The sequence below is a fragment of the Xyrauchen texanus genome, chromosome 46, assembly GCF_025860055.1.
Source record: "Xyrauchen texanus isolate HMW12.3.18 chromosome 46, RBS_HiC_50CHRs, whole genome shotgun sequence".
In the NCBI taxonomy this organism is placed as follows: Eukaryota; Metazoa; Chordata; class Actinopteri; order Cypriniformes; family Catostomidae; genus Xyrauchen; species Xyrauchen texanus.
This window is the reverse complement of record NC_068321.1, coordinates 21,260,346-21,277,594: the sequence shown is the minus strand read 5'-3', so window position 1 is coordinate 21,277,594 and position 17,249 is coordinate 21,260,346. Positions and strand designations below refer to the sequence as shown.

Genomic DNA, 17,249 nt, shown 5'->3' with positions numbered 1-17,249 from the left:
TGCAATGCTGTCTGTGTGAGAGAGGGCCTGTCTGAAGAGGTTATTTATTTTTCATTTAGAAATGGAAAGTGAAGAGTGATGTCGAGAGAGCCCCAGTGGAATTACACTAGAGACTGTTGAAGGCGACAGAGTCTCGTGGGTTATTCTCTCCCTCTCATTGTTGCTTTCTCCATCTTGATCTCGAGGAGGGAACTGTTTCTTGATGTCACTCATCGTAAATAGCTGCACTTTCAGAAGCCTCCTCAATAGATGTCCTCCTCAACATTTCAAACTCAATTATAGCACGAAGCGAAAACTCAGGTGCTCCATAATCAATATATAGTCCCATTAGGCCTCAGGAATGTGTGCTCCTTGGGACGGCCCATTAAATGGCCCACAGGTACACTTTGCCTTATTATGGAAAAACCTGGCTCATGTTGTCTCTCGTGACTGAGACTCACAGCAGACGATCTTATCCTTTCCTATGCAATCACACTAGCTGTAATGCTAAGTAGTTCTTTTTTTGACATCACCAATTATGATAAGGCATATAAAAAAATGGATAGTTCAGGTTATCTAATCTAAATGGATATTTCCCAATAAAAAAAAAAATATATATTCCAGAAAATGTCAACCATGTCTACCACTGGTTGTACAAACATAAATTCCTGCCCCAAACTCACAACATTGGTCAAGCCACTGAGGCTGGATGGGCCACAAAAAAAAAAAAAAGAAAAACAGAGGAATATTTTGATAGTGCCACAGAGCCACAGTACTACACTTTAAGTTTAAATCAACATATAAATGGCTTACTTATAGTTGACTAAGCTAGGATAGAAACAATTACACATCAGATTTAAAACAAGATAAATTCACCTCATAAGCAACACTCCTTGTAGTAGTAGTAACCTTTATATAACCATGATAAAAGGGACATATAACCTTGGGATATTGAGACTTTTTCACAGAGAATGTATGTTGAATATCTTGCAGTGGACTATCCTTTTAAATACAGTGCCGTACAGACAGAGGCCTTCCATTTGAAAGTCTGGTCAGTGATACCAGAGAGCTAAACTAGCTTGCTATCTTAACTCCCCGCCACTTTTAATAAGCAAAAGTGTCAAATTCATCCACAAGAAATCTCTCACCGGGGAGATTCCAGAGAGTTGCGGAAAAAGTAATGTGCTAAAAATAAGCGCTGTTGCCCTACCCAGAATGGAGGAACTTTCCCTATAGTAATCAAGCAAGTTCCGAGCTGAAGTTTACCAAGGGAGAATAATTACGGTGACACCAGTGCTGCTTTGGAACATCCTTTTGCAAAACTCTAATCTGATGATGGTGTTGGGTCCTTCGAGTTTACAAGGCCTTCGCATTCTGTCGCCATCATTGCAACTACATTTCAACACCCAGCTCCCCTTTCATGTAGCCACAGGAGGCTGAGGGAACTCAGATATGTAACATGGCCTCATTTTGCTCATTCGGCTGTTCTGCAGAGGCAGCATGGTGCTACGCCACGAGGCGCACAGAGCAGGCAGCCTTGATTATTTCCTCAAAAAGAAACAAGTGCACTGGGTGCTAATCTCTTCGGCAGTGCCAGAGTGGATGCAGAATTCAGCGCATAACAATGGAAGTGGGCAAAATCTAATTTTCACACCTCTGTTACTTCTGTTTTTTTCCACCCTATTTCTTTTCTTCACACAACCTTGTTTTGAAATGTTTTTCCCTCTTAATGGGATTAATTCACTAATGGTACACACATTTGTCACTAAAACCTATGTGCAAACGTTTTCATATCGGTATCAGGATTCCTCAATAAGTTTGCACTTAAATGTTTTTCAGAAATTGCTACCTCATTTAGAATAATCCAGACTCATCAACATTACAACTAAAGTGAAAACACATGTACAGTGAGGAAAATAATTATTTGAACACCCTGCTATTTTGCAAGTTCTCCCACTTGGAAATCATGGAGGGGTCTGAAATTGTCATCGTAGGTGCATGTCCACTGTGAGAGACATAATCTAAAAAAAAAATCCAGAAATCACAATATATGATTTTTTAACCTGTTAACCTTCACCCCCACTCAGGGGCTCACAGCTGAAAATGACATACCTGAATTAAAATAAATATAGCTCCTGAGAACAGTGTACCACAGGCACAATTAAGGTCTCTTTGGAAAGAAGACACTTGGCACTCTACTAACAATAAATCAGAGTTGATAATGCTCAAACAAATAAAAAGTTATAAAAGTTGAAGTGCCTCATAAATAATGTGAACTTCAAAAAATGTTTTATTATTTCATGTACAAATATATAAAAATAGACCTGGAGGAATCCAATTAGGGAAAGGATTGAAAGCCACAAGTCTCATCAGTTTATATTTCAAATTTGAGGAAGATATAATGAAAAATGGGGTTCCTGCAAGCTTTTTTCCAAGACTATGTCAGTTCCCTTTCTCCCTTCCCCTGCGTGAGGCACATCCCCAGAAATGACATCCCCAAACTAAAATAATTGTAGTTACTGAACAATTTGCTCTACATGCACAATTTAGACATATTTAAAAAGAAGACACTTTGGAGTTTATTACCCAAATGTAAAAGTTGAAAAACTTACACAGACAAACATTTATAGAATTTAAAGTGTCTTGAAGATAATTTGTACTGCAAGTAACATTGCATTATTTTATGAAAAAATAAATGAAAACGAACCTGGAGGAATCCAGTTAGGTAATTGATTGAAAGCCACAAGTCTCATCAGTTTATATTTCACATTTGAGGAAGATATTATGAAAAATGAGATTTCTGCAATATGTTTTCCAAGACTATGTCCAGGTACCAAGAAGCCTCCTTGGATACCTCAAAAAGCAACCTAATGACCAAATGTTATGAAGGGTACTGCAAGCTATTTTAGTCATCATATACACTGTTCCATGCTTTTTCAATTATAAAATAATCCACACAGCTGTTGCATGGGAAAGAATGGAAAGATAATTAGCACCGCATGTCAAGTAAATAATTCTGTATAGTTTTTATGTGGCTGGCCATTCAATCAACAATCAAACTGATGGGCAGTCGTTTAGACAGCATTCATAAATCAACAATCAAACTGATGGGCAGTCGTTTAGACAGCATTCATACTAAAGGTCGTCCATACAATCAAACTGATGGGCAGTCGTTTAGACACGTATAATGTGTGCATGTTACATAGCAACTCACCGATGTGAAATTGGACCATCTTTTCCGTCCTCAAGCATATCACCCTCGACGCTGTCTTCACTCTCCTCAATTTCGTCATCGCTGCTTCGAGTGATCGCAAATAAAACATCTTCAGCAGAAAAAACTTCTTTTGACGATCCATTTGATGAGATAATCCGTCCAGTAAGTAAGACGCGAAAACAGATGTTGACTGGGGAACCGTCTTTTTACTATGGCTTGTTTGTTGTCAAATGACGGGGTGTGGTCACAGCCTACATCGCAGGTTAGCTCCTCAATAGAGAGTGGCTGATTCAAATAAATAAAAAAATATCTTGTTCGCGAGGAATTTAGACTTTCCGTGTATCGTTGGAATCGTGCACTGCTTGGCTACATTTTCTATCAGTCATACAATTTCAATTCTTTCATTGGCTTTCGTTGTAAAGACAAAATAATAGGATCAGCATTTCATGACGTCAGAAAAACTGACCGCAGTGTTTGGATATTTTGACCTATATATTGCCTATCTTTGTATTTGTGTGTGTGTGTGCGGTCTTAATTTGTTCATTACACTCTAAGCAACACACCCATATAACGTTCGGCTACCGGAGTCTGTTTTTATGCATAATTTTATTGCATAACCGACAAGTATGATACTTCACCCTGAAGAAACTTCGATGTAAACAAAGGAATAACCATCGATGTTACAACGTTATTGTTTCTTTGGACTAAAAATGCTCTATGGGATGTTATTCAGTGGACCCTCACCTTTCCATTCAATCTGGAACTTTTAGCAGTGGATGCGTGTGTGGCTCGTTATTACGACACTACTGGTATGTACTCCGTTTTTGATTACGTGTGTTTTGATCTGTACTGCTTACATAAATGCAAGAAATACATTCATTATAAGCTTTTCATCAAAAAACAGAGCTCTATCATCGATGCTTGAGGCTTACACCTTTAAAATGATATATAGTTTGCCAAGATTAATGATGTTCTTTCACGTTAAATCTATTCATAAACATTAAACTTGTGGGGGAAAAAAACTCTTCCGTGCGCTGGCGCTCTGGCAAAGGTTAACAGGTTAACTATTTATTTGTATGATACAGCTGCAAATAAGTATTTGAACACCTGTCTATCAGCTAGAATTCTGACCCTCAAAGACCTGTTAGTCTGCCTTTAAAATGTCCACCTCCACTCCATTTATTATCCTAAATTAGATGCACCTATTTGAGGTCATTAGCTGCATAAAGACACCTGTCCACCCCATACAATCAGTAAGAATCCAACTACTAACATGACCAAGACCAAAGAGCTGTCCAAAGACACTAGAGACAAAATTGTACACCTCCACAAGGCTGGAAAGTGCTACGGGAAATTGCCAAGCAGCTTGGTGAAAAAAGGTCCACTGTTGGAGCAATCATTAGAAAATGGAAGAAGCTAAACATGACTGTCAATCTCCCTCGGACTGGGGCTCCATGCAAGATCTCACCTCGTGGGGTCTCAATGATCCTAAGAAAGGTGAGAAATCAGCCCAGAACTACACGGGAGGAGCTGGTCAATGACCTGAAAAGAGCTGGGACCACCGTTTCCAAGGTTACTGTTGGTAATACACTAAGACGCCATGGTTTGAAATCATGCATGGCACGGAAGGTTCCCCTGCTTAAACCAGCACATGTCAAGGCCCGCCTTAAGTTTGCCAATGACCATTTGGATGATCCAGAGGAGTCATGGGAGAAAGTCATGTGGTCAGATGAGACCAAAATAGAACTTTTTGGTCATAATTCCACTAACCGTGTTTGGAGGAAGAAGAATGATGAGTACCATCCCAAGAACACCATCCCTACTGTGAAGCATGGGGGTGGTAGCATCATGCTTTGGGGGTGTTTTTCTGCACATGGGACAGGGCTGACTGCACTGTATTAAGGAGAGGATGACCGGGGCCATGTATTGCGAGATTTTGGGGAACAACCTCCTTCCCTCAGTTAGAGCATTGAAGATGGGTCGAGGCTGGGTCTTCTAACATGACAACTGACCCGAAACACACAGCCAGGATAACCAAGGAGTGGCTCTGTAAGAAGCATATCAAGGTTCTGGCGTGGCCTAGCCAGTCTCCAGACCTAAACCCAATAGAGAATCTTTGGAGGAGCTCAAACTCCGTGTTTCTCAGCTGACAGCCCAGAAACCTGACTGATCTAGAGAAAATCTGTGTGGAGGAGTGGGCCAAAATCCCTCCTGCAGTGTGTGCAAACCTGGTGAAAAACTACAGGAAACGTTTGACCTCTGTAATTGCAAACAAAGGCTACTGTACCAAATATTAACATTGATTTTCTCAGGTGTTCAAATACTTATTTGCAGCTGTATCATACAAATAAATAGTTAAAAAATCATACATTGTGATTTCTGGATTTTTTTTTTTTAGATTATGTCTCTCACAGTGGACATGCACCTACGATGACAATTTCAGACCCCTCCATGATTTCTAAGTGGGAGAACTTGCAAAATAGCAGGGTGTTCAAATACTTATTTTCCTCAATGTATGCCTGATCTCTCCATTGCACCCTTCCTCCACTCCACCTGCTACCACCTTCCTCAGTCCAGTTTCAGCTAATCAGAGAGGGAGGGAATTGCTCAAGAAGTTGTCCATGGCAATTAGACGTTTATTTTATTTTGTTCCTAACTGCCAAATTAGGTTGTATAATAAATGAAGAGAGAGACCGAAAGCATGAGAGAGAACGAGAAAAAATGCCTGATAGGGAACAGATGAAGTCTAAATTTAAACCCCACTCAACATGAGTCACTGCCCCCAATGCTTCGGGCCAGCCGGGGCCTCACTCTAATCTTTCGTCTAGAGTGAATACTCTCTCGTAGAGTCTCTCCATATGTTATACAATGTGCAATTTCTCTCCAGACCCCTTCTAAAACTGATGGAAATCCTCAACAAACTAGTATAAACAGAATAAGGCTGCTTCCATGTCATCTTTTTTTCCCCTCTGTACCCGACACTCCTGTTGTTCCACTCAGCTGACAGAAGTGAGAATGAGTCTGCTGATGGACACTCTACGCACTTAATGGATCTCAGCTCACACAACACTTCCCAAAAAATGCAGAAAAAGCTCAATTAATTAACCAAAGCATTAACTGAAGCCTTCAGAGTTGAAGCTAAAGGCCATGAGAACACAATACAGTGCATTACAATCAAACAATAACAGTGACTTAAAAAAAAAAATAATCTAATAAAAGTTACTATATAAACAATGCAATCAAAAGAAAGCAGTGATTATATAAACCAGGGCCGCTGCTGGCCAAATTGATGCCCTACGCAGTGTTTTGAGGGGTGGGGTAGGGGTTTGCGTGATATGAGCGTGAAGCGATCGTCTGCATTCCGCAACTGCTTTCCGGTCCTTGAATAACGTATATCGTGCGAGTAAGGGCAGCTGGTGGACTTTCTGGTGCCCTCCAAGGGTAAGATTGTGCCCCCCAGGGAGTTGGTGCCGTACACAGACTGCGCAGTATGCGTCTAGGGAGCGGCGATACTGATATAAACGACACAAATGAAAGTAGTGTCTCTATAAACAACATCATCAAACAAAAGCTGTAACTATACATATAAACAATGCAATCAAACAACAGTTGTGGTATTTAATAACAATACAATCAATCGAAAGATGTGACTATGTAAACAATACAATAAAAGAAAGCAGTGACTATAAAAACATTACAATTAAATTAAAGCCCTGAATGTATAAACAATACAATCAAATGAAAGCCTTGAGAATATAAATAATACATTCAAACGAAAGCATTGACAACACAAACGACAGCCATGACTAAAAACAACAGAATCAAATGAAAGCTGTCTCTACACAAACAATACACTCAAGCAAAAGCAGTGACTATATGCAATAGAATCAAGTTAAAGCAGTAAGTGTACAAACAACACAATGAAATGAAAGCAGTGACTATATAAACAAAACTTATTTGTATGGAACAAGCAAGACCAAGATAGCGCTGGGATGATTTCATGCATCCCAGGGAATGCATGAAATCACTAACTGCACACCTTGAATGCTTTAAAGCAAAAACAAACTCTCTCTTATTAATAAAGCTGTGCATTGCCAATTTTCTTCACAATAAGAAATGCACAGTGACACTCGTATGTCACAAGCCATCACGTTATAATCTAGCTGCATTAAGCGGCCACTCCAGCTCAACTTATTCCACAACGAGAGTGCTTCTGTATTTACTTCTTTTATATTTTTGCATTATAATTCCCTCATACTTTGTGATCTACATCACCTGAAGCTGTTTGGAAAGTTTAGAGTGCATCTGGACTGTTAGCTGTGTAATTCTTCCTCTTCTCTGTCAGGCGTGAAATGTACAAACAGCAATTTTTGCGTGTCATAATTAAAGTTTAATGTGATCAAACGACTATTCTACTATTCGACTATATCCCCCCTCCCCCCGGTTGTACAAAGACATTGTTCCAACCCAAGGGAAATGTGAGTGGTGCTGGTCCACGCAAAACTCACTTCCAAGATGCTAGGATGTTGTTGTTGGTGGTTGCCAGAGCAATGCTATGCAGTTGCTAGGGTGTTTTGAGTGGTCGCTAGGGTGTTACATGTGGTAACGTTACTAGGAGGTTGCTTACTGCCCCAATTCAGAAGAGCCCACCCTAAAGTCTCTACGCTATTCTTGTCCCTCAATATGTTAAGGTCCCTCTTTTTAACCTTACATCTCACAGCTGACATACTGGAGGAAGGTATTTAATTGTATTAAACATATAATGTGGATTGAATATGTTTATAATGATTATGAAAGATGAGATGCAATAACAAATTTGATTGCCGAAATGTGCACCGCCATGTTGTTTACATCATAATACTGCATAGGTTTCTCAGTCACAGCAAAGATGGTTCTAAAAAAACTAGCCCTTCCACTTTGTTGCACTGGTAGCAGGAAGAATGAGTGATGGGTAAACTGGCAGAAGGCTCAGGTGGACTAACTAGTTTATACATTCTTTGTTTGATGTCAGAAAACAGCGCTGCATTGCTGGATCAAAACAGACTGTGAAGACAGTAATGGCTTTACATTTTCATTTTGTGATTATTTGAATGCTTGTAACATAAAATATAAAGATATTGTTATGTCGAAAATACAATTTGAGCAGCTGTTTCATTTTGACACCCACTTCAGTCGTTTTCTCCAGGTAAACACCAGAACAACAGCAGATCACACCAGTTTGATCGCACAGTACGTATAAAGAGGTTAATTAAAGTCTAAAGGATTTTCTCTCCCGTTTTATCAAACACCAAGTGAGAATCATAAATCCAGACGCTTATTAAAGTAATAGTACACGTCTCCTCAAGCTGCATGATTTTAGGTTGCATTAAAGTAATTTATAAAAGGCGTGGAAGAAGTCCAACTTTAATACAAAGGAAATGTTGAGCAGAAGGCTGCATTTTAGTCAACATTTAGTCATTGAACGGAAAAGTGAACAGTGACTGAAGCTGTCAGTTTCTAACAATTATAGCTAATATCTCCTTTGTGTTCCATCCATCCATCCATCCATCCATCCATCCATCGTCAACCGCTTATCCTGTGTACAGGGTCGCGGGGGGCTGGAGCCTATCCCAGCTAACATTGGGCGAAATGTTTTAACCTTTGTGTTCCATGAATGAAAAAGTTATATGAGTTAGGATCAATTAATGAATCATTCCTTTAAATTAAATGATCTCTATGCAGCATACAGAAGCAGATTAAGAATGAACTATGTTGCCACATAAAGACTATGGAAGGATATAGCGCTGAGATTTATTTATTTATTTATTTTATTAACAGAGACTCTGGCTATTGTACCACCTGTGTGGTCAGCAACTCAAGAGAACCAATCTTGAATTGGATTTTAATAGATTTTGTATCCACTTCACAGCACTGCAGTATTTTCACTTTCTCTCGTATTTCTATCCTTCTATCACCCTATTTTTTTTGGGTTACGCCTGTTATGCAGTACATTTTCATGCCCCCATCATTTGTGTTAATATATTGGATAAAATATTACAATTATACTTTTTAAAGATGGAAATCAAGTTAGTTCGTTTTTTTTTTTTTTATCACAGTATCACAATTATGTGAACATTTTTGCACTTTACAATGAGTTCAAGCTGGTAATTTATTACAAAATAGTCCAGGTATTATTTTGTTTTCTAATCAAGATGACTTAAACAAATCATGTTTTCTTGGGTATATTTTTTAATTGGTAAGCAATGTATAGGTTTTTCCAAAATCACTTTCATTCCTGTTAGTCTTGTTATATCCCTTTAACTAACAAAAGTGCCCTGAATGACATCATTCTCCAGAGAGTGACATCATTTTGGAGGGAAAACAACAGCACAAACATCAGTAAGTATTAGCAAATGATTTGATAAATTCTGCGATGTTTTATGATATTGGTAGGTTTGTATCACTCATAAAACTGTACATCCTGTTTGACGAAATGTAAGTTAACTTTCAATGGCTAGCCATTAATTCCATCCTGTTAGACATCCAGTTAATTTTCTTTCCATTATGCCAACAAATTAAGTTATAATTAATAACTTTAAGTGCTCAAGATTGACCAGAGCATGTTTCAGAAAGCCTGGTACAGCCTAGTTATAGAAGACACAAGCATATTCATATTTTAAAAGTTACAGAACTGTTAAAAAGGTACTGCGTAACAAGAATGACCCATCTCACACATGTTTGGCATCTCTATGATGACTTGGAACATTTTTATATAAGGCAGACACTACTTCCCCAACATGCTTCACCTAGAAAGCTCTCTGTCTTTTACATAACCGTTTTAATAACGGAGCAGACACTCTTGTGCTGTTCCTCTCCAATCGCCCTGTCAGTCCCACGTTTGACATGGAAACAATAATAAGCAGGTTTGCGAGTTATTTTTAGAAATCGGGGGGAAGTGGAAAACGAGATAAAACCACAAATGAGTCAGAGAGGCACACTGCCTCTCCACATGGCTGTATTCAGCAGACTGAGAGAGGAAGAGAGAGACAGAGAGAATGACATGGCCTTAATCCTAGTTATAGTCTTATCGGAAGTTTGCGTTTGAATATAGAGCCGGAATTGGGCGTCTTGTACATTCTATTTGAATGAAAAGCACATCTAATAGAGTGTCCTCGTGTTCATGAGCAAAATAAACCTTCTAAAATTAGAATATTGCCCCAAGAATTTTGCTCTTCAAAAGCAGAGTAATCCTCTGCATCAGAGAAACTAATCAGAGCACTTTCTGTCAGCTAATTAGAGTGACAGAGCCAGGCAGTGCATTTTAGGAAAAAAACTTTGGAGTCTGTTAGCCTGTTCAATTGTTGACATTTTAAAGCCTTGTCCAACATGGATTATTTGGAATGATCTTAGCACACATGCTATGACACATGGAGTCTCGATGCTCATTTGGGCGATACAAGATCATTCCCGATCCTGTTTCAACAACATTTCAAATAGCTGCTACACAACTGTATCTATAAAGTGATAGAAAGGCCAAAAATACATAAGAATACCCCAATACTTTATTCAAAAATAAGTAAAAATCACACAAAATACCTGTACACCTACATATTCATGTGATTATCTAATAAGACATTCGTATGTCAGCAGTGGAATGCGTTAAATCATGCAGATACTGTTCAGGAGCTTATATTAATGTTCACATAAACAATTAGAATGGGGGAAAATGTGATTTCAGTGATTTCAACCACGGCATGATTGTTGGTGTCAGACGGGCTGGTTTGAGTATTTCTGTGATTGCTGATCTCTTGGGATTTTCACGCACAACAGTCTCTAGAGTTTACTCAGAGTGGTGCAAAAAACAAACAAACAAACAAAAAAAACATCCAGTGAGTGGCAGTTCTGCAGATGGAAATGCCTTGTTGATGAGAGAGGTCAATGGAGAAATGTCAAAATGGTTCGAGCTGGCATTAAGGCTACAGTAACTCAGATAACCACTCTGTACAACTGTAGTGAGGAAAATAGCATCTCAGAATGCACAACGTGTCGAACCATGAGGCAGATGGGCTACAACAGCAGAAGACCATATCGGGCACTTTATTAGGAGCATAGTGTTCTTAATAAAGTGTATATTTCAAGCAAAATAACTATATTGCGTTCACCATGATATATACATATATATTACTAATACTGCAATACATATCTTTCCTATCCCTGATACTAGTAACACTGAGTGGCTTGAGAAATCTTAAAGACAGAGGGAGAGAGAGAGAGGGAGAAGAGGAAGTGTAAAGCATGTTTGTGTAGGATGGTCTTGGTTATCCTGTCTGTGGTTTTCTGAAGGCAATGCTTAAAGAGATGTAGGTTTGTTGCGGCCTGACAGCGCACAGCTGTGTGGAGATTCTTCGTTGTTGGGCTGGAGTCCTGGAGGACTGATTAGCCCAAAAGATCTTTATATAGACAGCAAAGGAGGGCGGTACATGGAGAGAGAGAGAGAGAGAGAGAGAGAGAGATGGAGGGGGGGCAGGAGGGATCTACATTGGTCCATGGAGACAGTTTACCTCGCCGCATCCACAGAGCGAGCAAGCATTTAGCAATCTGTCTCGTAATTAATCATGCACCCTAATCAGTCATGGCTGCCGGATCTACGCGTGATAGATTTTCCACATTAATCCCTCGTCAATGTCTGTGATAGTGTTCTGAAACCACCCCGTTGCACCCATACCCCTATCCTCGCTCAATTCCACTCTTCCTTCCTGTGTTATTATGTCGAACAGTTGGGATGCTGATCCTGGTTACTATCTTCTGGGATGCTGGTCTAATCCTTTTAAAAGTAGCGAGATAAAAAGCTGTGATATGTTTGCCCCTCCTTTTAAAGATGTTCATGATGTTTCAAAGTAAAACTGTATCACATACATGTACAGGGAAAGATATATTTTCCCTTGAATCAGTATTTAGAACCCAGTGTGGTTTGAACTTCTTGAGATTATATAGCTACTTATCAGGTCCTACCATGCGAAGTGTAATGCAGTGGTACAGAGAAATGGGGTTCCTAGAGCAGGGCACAAATAATCTGATTAGCTATCTTGAGTAAGGATGGGCAAAAGTACCCATGAGTACTTTGAAATAACATAATGAAAACACAATATTTGCGTGACTATATGTATGTGTACACGGACACTGTGCATGGTGACTTGCAGTCTGGGGCAATAAAAGCACTCAATATTCTGGGGTGAAATCTCTAAACAGTTACGCCACTTATGCACGTTGTATTTCAGTCTTATTAACAAACCACCTGCAATCTAGTTTAAGCAGGCACAATCAACCATAAAATATTGCTGCATCTTAAGCATTTAAATTAAGTCATTGTCATTCCTTTCTGCGCAAACATGCCTCCTTTCAACATAATTCGGGTAATTCTACATTGTGCTTTATTTACAAAACTGTTATTACCGGCCGCAGAAAGCTAGTGGCAAACTTAATTGAAATAAAATGTAATGCTTGTGTACAACATCGCAGTAGAAATTGATCAAATAATGATCAAATGATGGAGAAGACCGTCTTAATCTGGCATTTATCCAGATGCATGTTGTAGTCAAGCACCCTTTCAGCATATTAAAAAGATGATTCAGGTGTCTGGATCACATTAGTGGAGTGATGCTTTACAGTCCCGGCAGATTGTGCTTGATCGCTCAGAACCAGCTTGCAAGAATGTAACTGCGTCATGCAAATTAATTTCAGCACAGGTTTTGTGGCCGTGTTTGCGCGGCTGCCCGATCTGCATAACTCCTTTAGCGAATTGGCCGCTAAACCAGCGCAGACAGCACATGCAAATAAACAGAGCTTTTATTGGGCGTAATTAATTCTTAGTTAATTCTGCCCTCTGTTTGGAGAGGATTGGGGGAGTATACAAAGGATGCGTTTTGACGGAGCACAACTAATATAATGGAATGGAACAGAGTGCAGTGACAAAAAGTTAAAAAATGTTGCTAATATGAGCTTTTTAAATAAAATAAATATGAAGTTTAAAAAAATTAAGAGTCCTCTTTCCACCAAGTACTCAGATGAGTTATCTGTTGATACCTAAATGCATACCCTTAAAGGAATATTCTGGTTTTATCACAAATTAAGCAATATCGACAGCATTTGTGGCCTAATGTTGACTGCCACAAAAAATTACTTCGATTTGACCATCCTTTTCTTTAAGAAAAGTACAAAAAAATCTAGGTTACAGTGGAAGTGAATGGGGCCATTTTTTGGAGGGTTTACATTTACATTTACATTTATGCATTTGGCAGACGCTTTTATCCAAAGCGACTTACAGTGCACTTATTACAGGGACAATCCCCCCGGAGCAACCTGGAGTTAAGTGTTTTGCTCAAGGACACAATGGTGGTGGCTGTGGGGATTGAACCAGCAACCTTCCGATTACCAGTTATGTGATTTAGCCCACTATGCCACCACCACTCCGGTACAAGACAGAAATGTGAAGCTTAGAATTTTTATAAAAGCACTTACAATAATTATTGCGTTAAAACACATGCATTGAGCTTTAAAGTTGTTTCAATTGTCATGCTTACAGTTATTTTAGGGTTTTAGGGTTTGTTGACATTACATTGTCAAGACAACAAATTTGTAAAATTGGCTATAACTTCAAACAGAAATGTTTATCACACTAAAATCTTGTTTATGAATATTGTTTATGTCTTGTGGCTATATCTTTGAAAAAGTGAGTATTTTAACATTCAAAAATTGGCCCCATTTCACTTCCATTGTAAGTGCCTCACTGTAATCCAGAATTGAGCTTTTTTTAATGAAAATACATTTTGGTGGTAATCAACATTATGCCACAAATGCTTTTGATTGAGCTTAACTTGTATTGAACCCGGAATATTCTTTATAAGCTCTAGATTAACTGTATTTGAGCTTATATACGCCCTCAACCGCCAAAGTGTATGAGTCCTTCTCAGTGCAATGCAAGTCTACATTCTTCATCTTCATGTAAGTGTGTATTTTTTTACTGTATGCATATGTGTATGAGTGCAAGTACATATCTTGGTACATAAATGTGTTTGTCAGACAATAAGCCTCTTTCCTCACTGCTCAGGTTGCCCGTTGGAAATTATAGAGGAATTCAGCGGAATGCGAGTGTGATTTAACATTAACTATGCTGAGAAGCGAATGGGACACCTAACTGGGGAAACAGTGACAGCAGACTGAGAAACAACAGCCTTTTACACCCAATTACATAGACACAAGCATACCAAACTTAAGGGGGGAAAACAGAATGAAGACAATGTCAGGGACATAAAAAAAAAGAGAGAGAGAGAGAGAGAACCATGTTTTGAAAGACGTTGACTGCACACATCTCTGTTCTAGGAAAGAAAAGGGCTTCATTCTTGGCCTGGACTGAGATAACCCAGCATGCAGACATGTGTGTTTGTCTAAGTCTCGCAGAGACCCTGAGGTGAACATCACCCAGTTCGCCCTCTCAGATCCGCTGTCGTCTCCACAGGGAGGTCTTTCAATAGGCGGCCTGTAGTTCCCTCAGTACAAGAGGGTCTTTGATAATGGCGCTACAGAAGCAAACAGGGGCCCAAAGGACAAACAGAAGCACATGCCAATTATGCTCATTTATTGACTACAAATGAGACCAGTCAGACTACACTCTGTGCCCACGTATTCAGGCTCATGGAAAATAGAAAAATAAAATACTCTCTAGACCCAAAGGTGTAAAGCCACAAATGAAGGGAGCTAAAGATACTGTTTGTAATAGTGTTTCCTAAAACAAGCTTAATGTGCCTTTTCTAAAAGCATGTTGAAAATGACCAAAAAAAAGCCTTACGGATGACGCTGTAACGTTATTGATGCGGAGAGTCACCGCAAGGCTTAGCGTCAGATAAAGAACACCACTGCATGGTGTGAGCTCTGCAGTGATACAAGAAAATGTTCACTGTGTGGTCTTATTATGGGTGTACAAGTGTATGTATGTGTGTGTGTGTGTGTGAGAGAGAGAGAGAGAGAGAGAGAGAGAGAAAGAGACCCATCACAGTTGTGCAGACTCAGCATTGTGGAGGGGCAAATGACTAGGTGGTTTTAGCTTTAACCTTAACCTCGCTGAGGAAAACATTACAACTCTATATAGCTGAAGCAGCTGAATGCTGCCTATCTGTTGTGCCACTATAAATCGATATTTAACGGGGATGCATGATTGCTATATGCATCACAATTCAAATTATGACAATTTAAGAGATTTTGAAGAGCAACATACTGAGAAGTTCAGCAAAACACAAACCTCACCATCAATAAGGTACTGTGTTGATCAGAAAATCCGGTTTCACTTGGTTTCATTGTGTTGCACTATTAGCAGTTGGTAATTTCAGCTACAAAAATTTAAATTCCGTAATAATTTTGTCAAAATCTTGCACTTTATTGTAACCCTTGAATCCCATTTGCATTTGTGTACATTAAAATATGGTGACGCTATTAGAGACAAATAACAAGCCACCAAAGCAACAACTCAATTTTCGAAGGTACTATAGGTTCATGCATTCATGTTCATAAAAATACGGTGCGCCAAGAAACGAGAAGCCTTGTATGATGCCAATAATGCCAAACAACATTGGTTAGTGTATGTGTCCTAGCAACAAATCTACTCTGTTCAATTAAACAAATCTATCATATGGCTTCAGAAATGTTGATTCACTGCCAGCACTACAAGTCTATTTCATCATGTTATAGTCAGTCTTTGAAGACAAAAAGTCACCAAAGGTGAAATTCACTTCACAAAATAAGGACTTATGAGTCAGTGCAAGGAAGTAAACGAGAAGATTCATTCAATCCAAAGAGCTGATAAAAAACACACAGTCGCTCATGACCACATCAACAATATTTCAAAGCACTCATGCTTCATTTCTGCACAACAATGTAATGTAAACATATTGTGTTTAAACATTTCCATTTGAGGAGTAAAACAGCAGTGGATACATTTTAGCTTGATTTGTGCAGCCAACACCTCCAGCTTAATTCCATGCACTGTGGGGGCTGCTGGGAAAACTTTCGGCTCAGACTAATTGACAGAAGGAGCCCCTGGAGAGTTTGGTCATCAGCACACATGGAGGAAAAAAAAGAGAGAGAGAGAGAGAGAGAGAGAGAGGGAGGCTTTGGGGAGAAAACCTTTATCTGCCCAGCAATTAATTTCGGCCCATTTGCATTCCTGGTACAGTTTTATCCCATTAAAATAATTTATTACAACTTATATGGCTCATTTGTGGATTGCTAGCTGCCATTCCTAACTGTACGTAATGAACATCTCATCAAAGGGGCTAAAGTCACCACACTGGATCTAGTCTCGCATAGCCAGACAATAGACTATGGCAAACGAGATTGGCCCTATTGCAGTTTAAATTGTCAGATGATCGGATGCACATTGAACACGTGGAAAAAATAGCAAACGATGTGTAAAAAGTCTAAGCTCAGTGTAGAAATATAAGGACAGACAATTTCACTGACAAAACCAAGAAAACAAAGCTATGAATTTCTAACAACTTCTAACAACAAGTCACTAACCTGGCAAACTTTGGCAAATCCAGCAATTCATGAATTAATACGTCTTCATTATTAAATCCCTAACAGGTGGACAAAAGTCTTGTGTGTACTCTGTTAGCACTAGCCTACTCTAACCTACTCTGATCAAGTGCAACAGGTATATGCTAGGCTAGCAAGCTACAGTAATCAGTTAGTGGTATAAGACTGCAGGCTAATCAGTTTGCAGTATGCTAAGCTATTAGGCTAACCCAGGGGTGGACTGGGACTAAAAAGTGGCCCTGGACTTTCTGGCACAGAGTGCCCACCAAACCCAGCCCGCAACACACCACACCATATCACACCAGTTCATTGATTTCAATTTCCGGCTCAATTTCAAATTTTTGCGTTAAAAAAAATGACAACAGGCCCCACCAGTGCAAAATATAAAACCACTGTAAATGTGATTAACACTAAAAATAAGTACTTTATAGCTCAGACAAATAACATGTCAGAAAACGTTTTTCCCAACATACAGATGTTAGGTTAAAAT

At 39.2% G+C, this 17,249-nt stretch overlaps 1 protein-coding gene across 4 annotated transcripts in view; it reads right to left on the bottom strand.

Moving 5' to 3' along the window:
- The window catches only part of lrrc4ca (leucine rich repeat containing 4C, genome duplicate a), an 83,806-nt gene that overhangs the window by 47,768 nt on the left and 18,789 nt on the right, over positions 1–17,249 (bottom strand). Inside the window, exon 1 of one of the 4 annotated variants that reach the window (XM_052119236.1) lies at positions 3,194–3,223. The exons of 2 other annotated variants lie outside the window; for them this stretch is intronic. The gene's annotated coding sequence lies outside the window, so the exon portion shown is untranslated. Of the gene's footprint in view, positions 1–3,193; positions 3,224–3,389; positions 3,479–17,249 lie in introns of those variants that run through there. One more of the 4 variants, XR_007969827.1, reaches the window with a different exon arrangement.